General features: G+C 36.2%; 1 long non-coding RNA gene across 1 annotated transcript; it reads left to right on the forward strand.

Moving 5' to 3' along the window:
• The first annotated feature begins 632 nt into the window (after positions 1-632).
• Positions 633-6,212, forward strand: LOC115924519. The gene is made up of 2 exons (XR_004064345.1): positions 633-1,035; positions 3,789-6,212. It is a non-coding gene; the product is annotated as an uncharacterized LOC115924519 (long non-coding RNA).
• The last annotated feature ends 4,923 nt before the right edge of the window (positions 6,213-11,135 follow it).

The raw sequence follows: 11,135 nt of genomic DNA on the forward strand, positions 1-11,135 counted from the left end.
GTCGACTTGACGCTGACACACAGTATTCTCACTCACAGACCCTTTGGTATGCGGAGTGGATTTATCTGCAAAAGATAGTTTTCCTGCATGTATTGAGTGAAATAAATCAGGATCTTGTTCTTCTCTTAATCGAGTTCCGCTAAAAGCCGAGAACGAAAAAATCAACTCTTATCTTTCTATAATGAAAATATGAAGAAAACAGCCAATTTCCAATGTTATTGTTATATGTTTAGTTCATTAATTAAGTTGATTCATTTACCAAAAAACTCAAAATCTTTTTCGAACATAATATAGGAGCAAAGCATTTTTCATAGTCATAGTTTATACAAACTGAAACATAATTATAAAAACATTTTATCATTTGATAAACGAACTTAAATACAACACAATTTTTTTTCTCATAATATCACAATGTATCACAATAGCACAATTACATTATATGAAAATATTACTGCACTACACAGTCATTTCATCCCCAAAACTAAAACAAGCATTGCTTGTTTTTTCAGAATAAAACTGAATACTCTTAGAATTTTGATTTTCATATAATCTCAACATAAAATAATTGAAATTATGATGTGTTCCTGTATTTAAATACAAAATGTACCCCAAACTCCCTCTCTTCCCACCTGATCCACATAATATCCTAGGTAGTACTATGGATCCTTGCGCACGACCTCCATAGGTACGACCTATACCAGTGCCGTCTCTCCGTCTTTAGTGACGCAGGATCCAAGGTCTAACCAGGGAGACTGGTCTCCGTATAGCAGCATGTACATTACGCTGCTACTGCTTACCACCGCGTTGTCAAGCGGTGGATAGGAGCATCGAAAACACAGCCAGAGCTCTAGCGCTGCATGTCGGCGCGCAGTGCACCGCCGATAGCCTGGGCGACTCGCTGCTAGCGCTGGCTATGAATTAGCTGGGCGATAGGGCATTCAGAGACTCGTTTTCATGTCGACTGGGGAGGTAAAAACCCTCATTAAGACCGTGTTTGTCTGGTTTTTATTGAGGTACATCGCTACTATCGCTGTGGTAAGTCCCTGTCACCATTTTGGATAACCTAGATACAAAATAAGAATATAACAACTGCAAAAATGGAGATCATCCACCTGTAATGATATGTGATTTCGTGGAAATCCTATCCCGGCCCGGGCAGTCTAGTGCGGTGCCAGTGCAGTTGCCACTCATTTGCAGTGGGTAGCTGTGCCAGCGCCAGTGCCACTGCCAGTCAGTTTGGGCAAGTTGGGTGACTGTATAGCTGTGCACTTTGCTTTCAAAGTCTTCAAACCTCTAATTTGTTTGTTTTTGTCAGTTCCACAGTTATTCTGAAGTCGAGCTGTTGACAAAATTATAGTAGTCGAGACAACAGCTAGCACATGATTTGCTGCTGTTTTCGGTTGATGCTTTTGTTCCCCTAGCTGGCTCGACTTTGCAAAATCCATTCAACAAAATTAGACCCTAAACTAAATCCTAAAAGGTGTAATCCGCACATGTACATGTAATGAATGAATGCAAATCTTATCTTTTCGGCTGACTAATGTGAATTTCATACCTATTTCAAATTTATGATTCTAGATCTAGATCTATGACAAGAAAATAAGATTTTTTTTTTGTTTGTTTTGTTTTGTTTTTTTTTTTTTTTTTTGGGGGGGGGGGGGGGCAAATGATCTGGGCCTTCTTGTATTAAGAATAAGTTTGGCGTCAGTTGCAAAATGACAATGGACCAGTCTAGATCATTATTGTTCAATCCACCATTATAACCAATCAGAATATATGCAATCGAACGCAAAACTTCGTGTTACAGGGCCCAGATATTTGTCTTGTTACTCGGTAACCTTGGAGTAGTACATTTAAATGTTGCATTGTGTGTACATGTATTTTGTGGGTTACTGGGGTGGTAGCTTAAGGACCTGCATAGCGTATGGACTATCGCCATATATACTCATCAACATTGTATGGTCATACAACTTTAATGTTTATTAGTAATGCGTATCGACTTTCAGACTGCGAAGCTAACTTTTCAATGGCAGAATTGCAGAACTAACCGAGTCAGAATAATACGAAGGGGGAAAAGGCTTGTTTGATGCAATGTTACATAGTCTTTCTAGGCCTGCCTCTAGACTGTACTTCTTTTTTGGATAATGGGGCATTTGCATTAAAAACTGTTTGGCACCTTGGTAATCAGCAAACAACAACTCTGGATTCATGATTTTATTTTTTGCCTTTTGTAGTACACTTTTGTAGGAAATCACCTCATAGCTTTATTTGTGCATACAGTCATGAAGCTAACCCAGAGGTATGAGTAGGCATACATGTAAGCGGTTGTATCTTAGATTGACTATGCGGCCAGCTCCTGCTTCAACAAAAAGATAGTTTATAAAGTAAGCATGGCCATTAAGAATTGTTTGTTTTGTTATATAGAGTTTTGGTAGATTTACAAGCTTATATCTAGTAGGATAAATGGGATACCCTTGTACAAGAGATGTTTCTAATTGGGATTTTCCTGCTATGGGCAACACACCTAATGTTTCAAAGGATCAATTATATTGCCAGCTATCATGGAATACCATCCAGCCTGAGAAAGGAATATGATCAAGGGAGTACACATCCAATTGAAGGGAATATACTTGACTAGGTTAGACATGTGTAGTATGAATCATCCTAATGATATTGTAAGAGTCTGCCCCCCCTCGATTTAAGTTATTTGGGTGTTTTTTGCCGAATCATTCTGGCACAATTACCTTTTCAATTATGCGGTTGACAGAGACAATAGTTAACACTGCATGTTAAAGAGATACATTTACATAATTGTTTCATGAATAGGACCCTACATACATATTGCGAACATGTACATGTAGCCTGTCAGGATATGTTATTTTGTTTCAATATTGAGACGGCAATCTGCACAAGCAAGTACGTGCATGTGACATGAACGTAAAGATAGATTAGTACTTTCACCTGTCTTTTGGGGCTCCTTGGTAAGATAACGCCTTGTAATGCCCACCAATAGCTCATCAAAAATAGCACTGCAATGGTTTCATTTGCTGATAGACTACATCCGTATCTGGATGATGACTGTGGGAAGACTCAACAAGATTAACGCCTGCTGGACCTGTAACTAAACTTGTTTTGCTGTGTCGCAAGATAGTATATTGTACTTCATATTCATCTTTGAGACCCGAAACTTTACCAGAGATAATTTAATCATAGAAAGAAACAAAATACAATGAATGAAGACATCCAGGAGTGGACATTAAATTGTGCTATACATTGATCTACAGCTAGGTCTATATATTGGTGGGATTTTTGTCCAACAAGTGCATAGTGATGATCATGGCATAGTCCTACAAAATGACTACATGAACTTTTTTGGCTGAAACCTAACATAATCATCTTTTACATTAAAATTTCCTTAGTTTTGATCATTTTCAAAAGTATCAAGCTTTTTTTGTTAAATTCTTGTGTTTGTTGAAATTATAACTGTAAAGATTATTGCAGGCCACCATACTGCAATCCATTAAAATATGTAATCCTACAAAGTTTAAAGGTCTAAATAAGATCACATAGGATAACAAGAGATTGCCTCACTCACATTTGGAAGTTGCTTAAGCATCCACACGTAGCCATGACAAATGTACTAGAAATAATAACTATCACTGATTGAAATAAGTGTCCTGATGATTTTTAGTCATCCTCTATATGAGTTATCATTTCATGATTCCTGGAATTTTATTTATAATTAAAAAAAAAAAAAAAATTTATATTTTGTTTCTTTCATTTGGCAGAGCTACTAGCAACGGTATAACCTCCAACACTGTGTCAGGTACATCAACAAAAGTGGACCCGAAGTAATGCCGGTTTACCTTCGAGGCAAAGTTGAGCTGGATAACGCAACAATGTCAACATACCTAGCATCAAGCATTCCAGATGGCCTTCGTTGTCTCCTTACCTGCTCAATCTCGCTCATGACACAACCATCAAATTTGTCAGCGCTGTCGTGTTTGAGGAATCTTCCTTCAGGTGAACCAAAAATGGGATGTCCACTTAAGTTCAACTGTGAAGAGAGATGAAGCATTTTTCATGCTATGGAATCTTAAATTCCCTTCCCTTTTTGCATCACTGAACCATAGAAAAGCAGCACATGTAGGCCTGTGATCCTCTGGAAGGACTAAATAGTACATCAAACTTGTTCAGAAAAAGGACATGTAAAACTACTTATGGCCTGAGTTACACCAGCTATGTTGAAACTTTTAGGTTATGTCACCTTCAATCCTTCAACAAACAGTCAAAGTGATATCTGCCACTCATTCGAAAAATCATTGCCCAACTCGAAGCTTCAAAAGTCCTGGATATTATTTCAAAGTGGTATCAAATTTCTTGATACAGACCTCTCATTGAACTTTCTCAGACTATGTAAATCTACATACGCATACTACAATTATGTATAGAGTATATCATGTGACAAGGTAACCCCCCCCCCCCCTGTATCACTCTAACTTACTTTATTTCATTTTCTTTGTCTTTACTTTATTTGTCTTTCTCTCCCGCCTCCCCCTCTCATGCCTAAACTGATGCTTGTGCTATCTGGTTAAGATTTACAACCACATTTTTAAAAATCTATTTAAATTGGTTCTTCTTTTTAGACTTGTGAATCAGCCAGATAATATACTTTTCAACTGTATACTTTCTCCATTTAATCTCTCTCTATTCTATTCAGATCTCTGTTCCCATTTTCACCTTTGATTTAAGATTAAGCCTTATTAATGATTTATGCATACAGTTTAAGCCATTTCCCCATGTTATAGCTATTTATAATTACATTGTGTGTTATTGTTCTTTCCCTATTTCTCTCATGTTTCTTTCACCCTTAGTGTCCCCATCTCTCTCCTCCACCCCCTCCCCCGTCTCTTGCACACATACATCCTCTTGTCATTCTTGTATCCTCTTTCATCTGTTTTATTTCAATTCAATATAAACTCTATTCTAAGGCCTTACATTCTTTGATGACAAAACCTACCCATAATTTGATGGGCAATTATGTTGATGATAGTTTGCATTTTTGCTTATCAGTTTTACAAGCTTTATTGTAAAGCTTTGTTGTTTGGTTATTTGCACTGTCTTCTATAGAAGGTGTTTAAATTATTGTTCATATTAAACTGTATTTGTAATAATTTATATTCTGGGATTTCTGGCTTACATGTACTGTAAATGCACAGACAAACGTGCACATAGAGCATTACAGTTACTAATTAATTTATGCAATCCTGTAACTCTAGTAATTACTCCATACATGTATCAACAACTGTATACTTCAAAATCAAGATCTTATCCCATGATCTTACTTTTAAGAAAATGAATCAGTAGTGCCAGTATATTAGATTGGTCCAGTCATTGAGAGGGCACTGGTGTCTTATCCCCTTCTCTTTCTTTATAGATTTTTCCCCATTTGATGGGAGGAGAACACAGATCTCCTCCATGAAGAAAGTGCATGCCATTTAAATTGTGTAATTGATATAGAAAAGTGTAATTATATTCAGCTTGTGCAATGACGTACATGCAATTGTGCTCCTTGTCTTGGACTTGTAAAAGTGGATTTGGATGTAGGGCTAAACAATATTTATAATTTTCGGCTTTACGTATGATCTCGAGTTTTCATCTGATAACTGGTGAATTCGGGGAGATCGCTTAGGTGTGTATCTCTAGAATCTTATTTTATTTCTTAATATTTCATAATGTATATTGCATCATGTAATAACTTGTCATTAACCTGATGTTGATTTTGATATATTGACTATTTTGTAACACACTGGACATCGATTTGGGGGATAATAGACTTTACCTTTTATGTTTTTAAGTAGTTGTGTTTGCATGTTATAACCCTCTGATTTCATCGAATTTCATTGAAAGAGAGGTATCCTTGAAGTAGTTTATAAGTTACAGTTCTTTAAGAATACTTGCTGCATAATTTGATAATCCATTAGTGTATGCATCATTGAATCACCCAAGATTTCAATATGGTGGAGAGATGAAAAGTCTCTTGTAGTTTTGTTTTACATCAAGTAGCATTTTTAAACAGAGTACTGGTAAGATAGCTCCTAATGCTTGGCTATAGTTCGCCCAGTAAAATTGATGTCTGCATTTAGGTGCTGTGTTTTGATATAATTTAAGTATGTGCCGGAGAAGTAAATCATGTAAAAAGCTATAAGAAAGTTGTTTTAAAGAAGCAATTTCTTCGATATTTTAATTACTATACTCATACTACAGGTAGTCCCATCCTCTAGCTTTCTCAGTGACCAGGGTAATGTATGTAAACCACTTAGAGACATCTAAGATGTTTAATATTCAATTGAGGTCCACCCTGATGTTAAGTTTGTTTTTATAATAGAAGTAGAAAAATGAGAGGATCAGGTCAATGAAATTCTGATTTAAGAATAAGAAAGTTTATGAATTTTGGAAATTGTGATCAAAAACAAAGTGGCATCTCTGTGACATTTCTTGTGAGCTTCCCTACCCTTCGCTCTGTAGATAACATGTCATAAATTTAGATTTTCTTCATTATTGATGATGGAATAGATTTTTCCATACAGGGGTTGAATATAGAAACATATTTGCAATAATTTAGTGGTTTAGTAGCTTAGTGGTGGTTATTTTACCTGACTGATAAGAAAGCATAAATGCTTGTTAGTAAGTAACCAGAGGACCGACAGCTTTAGGTCCTCTCCGAGGGACCTGGTAATGAGAATTAATGCCTTACTAAAGGGCATTAACGCATCGACTTGGTTTCGAATGCGGGTTGCCGGATCACGAGACCACTGCTCTTCCAACTGAGCTATCGCGCCCAAGGGTTCATGAAAAACTTCTTTGGAGAAAACGGACATTTCGTGATTTTTTGTTTAAGTACAGAGCAAATGGGAGGAGAGACGATGCGCCAAAGAATTGCCAATTTTTGTTTGATTGATTACTTTCTTTTACTTTAAATCAGAACCTGACCCTCTCACTTTTCTGCTTTTAAAAACCAAATTAATATCAGTCAGGGTGGATTTCTCCTGTAAGTGCTATATAAATCCAGAATATTATTATCATCATCTGTTTTTTTTTTTTTTTTTTTTTTTTTGCTCAAAGGTATAAATGCAATGGTATTTATTAAGTGTCCAAAGATGCCCAATATAATAATTGTTCGAATTCAGAATATACCTTTTTAATAAAACTCTTTTATCAATACAATATTTTTTGAAAATTCTGTGAGATATACTGTATTTGATTTTATGCTAAAGACGTCATGTTCTTAAAGTATTATTGTTCCCGGCTGTGTGACAGAGAGTGTAGAGTGAATGGTCCTTGTGAAATGTGAAATGTTGCTGGTATTTGGACGAAGTCTAAGAGAGCAGAATGTCTGCTCAGAGCCAGAGAAGGTGTTAAACTCAAATCAGTTGACTCACAAATGATAATGCCCTTTTGGCTCTGAACAGACGATGTAAATTACAGAAGCACATTTATTGGTTTGCAACAGTTCCAAACTATTCACGACAAGTTAAAAAGCTCAGGCCTCTATTCCGAAAAAAAAAAGAATTGTGATTGGTTTTGTCAATTTCTAGTAACCCTCTCCCCTCCATTGCATCAAAAACACTGCCAAGTTAAAATACTAAATACCAAATTTATTTTGCCTTTGCAGTATGACCCATCTAAACTTTTTGTAATCTTCCCTCCTTTAAAATATCCCTGAGCAATTTGTATGAAATAAATTATGTATAAACTAATAACTTTCATTTTATATTTCTGTCTCGTATTAAAAAAGGTTACAAAAAACATTATCCGGAAACCATGGTCGAAATAATATATATGGAAAATTATTGTTAAAGGTATAGACCGGTAGTGGTAAAATTGCGGTTCAAGGGTTTTGCGTGCAAACTATCCATTCAATATTGTTTCAATATTGCCTTCAGGTTTAGATTGCAAAACTTAAACCTAAATTCGCCAAAAAGCAGAAATATATGCCTAAATATTTAGTGTTGAAGTGCATTCGCGATATCTATCCAGGCCGGATCAATATGATAATTTACCAAATATATCAATTAGTAGGCGGTTTCCGGGGAAAAGTTGTATCATCACGTATTAATCAACACATATTCTTTCACACGATTGGTAATAAAAGCTTCCATTTCATTTTGTGAGAGGGGGGGGGGGGGGTGTTTCCAAAACTGGTCTATACCTTTAACAAGTGAGCTTGCTCTGTCGAACACCTCATGAATCCACGTTTCTAGTTAATGGTGATGGATATTCAAGTGAAGTTACTTTAGCAGTATTAGTATCAAAACATAATCAAAGAAATCCAACATAGTAAAGCTCAGCAAAAGACGATTTTATAAAGAAAGTGTGACCATGAAGTTGAAAGAAGCAACTACCGATCTCATATCAGTGAAGCAAACAGAGAGGGCGCTTTTCAAATTCAATTGGGTTAATTAATTTTTAAAATATGTTAGTCATGGTTATATGTTTCAAGATTGATTCTAAAAATACTCCATGATATTAACTATCATTCTACGAAGTTTGAATCATTAATTCAAAGGGAGGGGGAAAATAGAAATGAGCATCTCAAACAAGACGATATTATCCTTTGGCTCAGTAACCCTTTGGACGTACTCATTTTTTGAGCTCGGAAGAAGCGTAGTCCGCGACAGATGTTGTACAAATCGTTTGACTCACGGATTTTGATAACGCCAAGAAGTGTATATTATGCCATTTAGTTTAAAGGTAAAATTCGCATAGCACTTACATTTTTTAAAACCTTTCTGCCCCTCTGATTATTATGTAAATCCATACTCCAATTTAACCAAGTATGTTGTATGTTTCCCTGTTTTTGATATATAACTGGCAAAATCCACACAAAAAGAGGTTAAAATTGTTTGTTCATTGACATATTAGTTTTATTTTTTCTATTGCAAGAAGTCAGAAAATTGAATGCGTCTAAGCAAACTCTTCCATTCTTGAACTTATCTAAAAATTAATATATTAATTGATTCAACTGGATGAAGTATTTCATTCTAGACACGAAAGTCATGATGCTACCACACGCTTTTAGAATACCGAACAAAAATAAGTACTAGTATTTTGAGAAAAAAACCCAAATGATTCTTGTTATTAAGCGTCGTTAATTCGTTTCTTGCATCTCTGGTTTTAGCTAGACTTAGAACACTTTGATGAAAATAGTTTTTTTTTTTTTTGTTGAGGATCAATTATTTAATGTGAAAAGAAGATTTTACACCGGCACGACCACGGTGGGGGGGGGGGGGGGCACTAAACAAAGCGCTTAAGCAAATTATTCAAATGGTAGATTCTTGACATTGAAGATAGTGATAATTATGAATTCAACAATGACTTTGTTAAGTAAATGAATGGGAAGGATTCCAATTTCTTTAAGCCAGTTATTAGAGCACTCCTTATATCTCCTCATGTTATATCCTATCTCCATATATTTTATCTTGTTGAGTTTTATTTTGAAAATAATTTGTATGAACGTATTATATTCTTCAAGTATGTATAATAGAATTCTTATTTTGCGCAATCACTAAATGGCATTCTCTTCTGATTTTAAAAATGGGGAGGGTGGGGGACTATAGTTCTACGATTGTGAAGATTCAAACACAGCAGCTAATGGTGCCAAGTGAGTCGACTCGACATTTAAAGGGCTCGTACGTGTATTTATTCTCTAGTATTTTCTACTTCTATTACTATCAATACTTTTACTACTACAACTACTACTACTACTACTGTTGTACTACTACTACTTCTTCTACTATACTACTATTACGCTACTACTAATATTGCATTGCTACTACTACTACTACTACTACCACTCAGGGGCGGCGAAGCATCTTCAAAGTGGGGGGGGGGGGTACCAATAAAAAGGTTACTTTCTGGAGAGAGAAAAGGTGCACCTACAAAGGGAAACCTTACAGCGAAAATATACAATTTTGTGCCATTAGTATATAAACCCCTACATTGTGATTACACTATCTGGGATTATTTCCATATTTTCTCTCTTTACATGGTCCAAGATACTGCTTAATCATCATACTTTGCAGTTGAGGTTGATGGTCTGAGTATTATTTGCGAGCGAGGAAACATTTTAAGATATGTGAAGTCGTAGTGCGTAAAATTACATCTTATAAAGAGGAAACAATAAACAATCCTGATGTGTTTATGACAGGCTTAATAAACTATAAATGCAAACGAGCGAGCTTTGGGGAAATCAAAGAAAAAAAAATTATAATGTCGCTTTGAATTTGTGGCACATATTTGTATGGTGAAAGGGAAAGGGGGAACTTATCCAAATGGCAAAGATCACTTATTTCAAAAGAAAAGGAGCACGCGTCAAATTAAAAAAGGATATTATCAGAGATAAAAACGGGGCATTTCCTGCACCTGAAAAGGGGTACTTACCAAAGATGAAAAAGGGACTAATGAGAATGGAAAAGGGGCACTTGTTAAAATAATGGGGGCACCTCTCATATTTGAAAAGGGGCAATTATGAAATTTGAAGGGAGCACTGAAGGTGGTAAGAGGCACTTTTAAGAAATATGGAACGGGCACTTATTAGATGAAAAAAAATGGGCTCTTATCTGAAGCAAAAGAAGGGGGCACTTTTCCTATGTAAAAATTGGCACTTTCGGGTACTTGAAAATGTGGAGGCGGGGTGAATAGATGGGTACTGTGTCCCCCTGTCCCCACCCCCTGGTGCGCCGCCACTGCTACTACTAATTCTTATTTTGATATACTACTTCTACTACTGCTACTACTACTCAATTTACTACTACTACTACTATTACTATCACCACCACCACTACTCAGGCGCAGATCCACGTGGCGATTCTTCCGGCCTGCCCCCCCCCCCTAGCCCACAAAACTGTTTTTAAAAATAGGATAATAACGTAAACTTAACCTTTTTTTTAACAAAAAACAAGAGCGCCCCCCTTAAAATAAATATATATTTTAGCCAACACCAAAACAAAATTAGTGGTTCTCCTTTCCATCAGCCCCCCCCCCCCCTGCGTATTCACCGGCTGGATGAATCGCTGCTAAATATTTTCTCACGAATTGGCCCCCCCCCCCCTCCCCCGCTTATTCACCGGCCG

Source organism: Strongylocentrotus purpuratus, unplaced genomic scaffold (genome assembly GCF_000002235.5).
Source record: "Strongylocentrotus purpuratus isolate Spur 01 unplaced genomic scaffold, Spur_5.0 spur5_scaffold_16, whole genome shotgun sequence".
Classification (NCBI taxonomy): domain Eukaryota; kingdom Metazoa; phylum Echinodermata; class Echinoidea; order Camarodonta; family Strongylocentrotidae; genus Strongylocentrotus; species Strongylocentrotus purpuratus.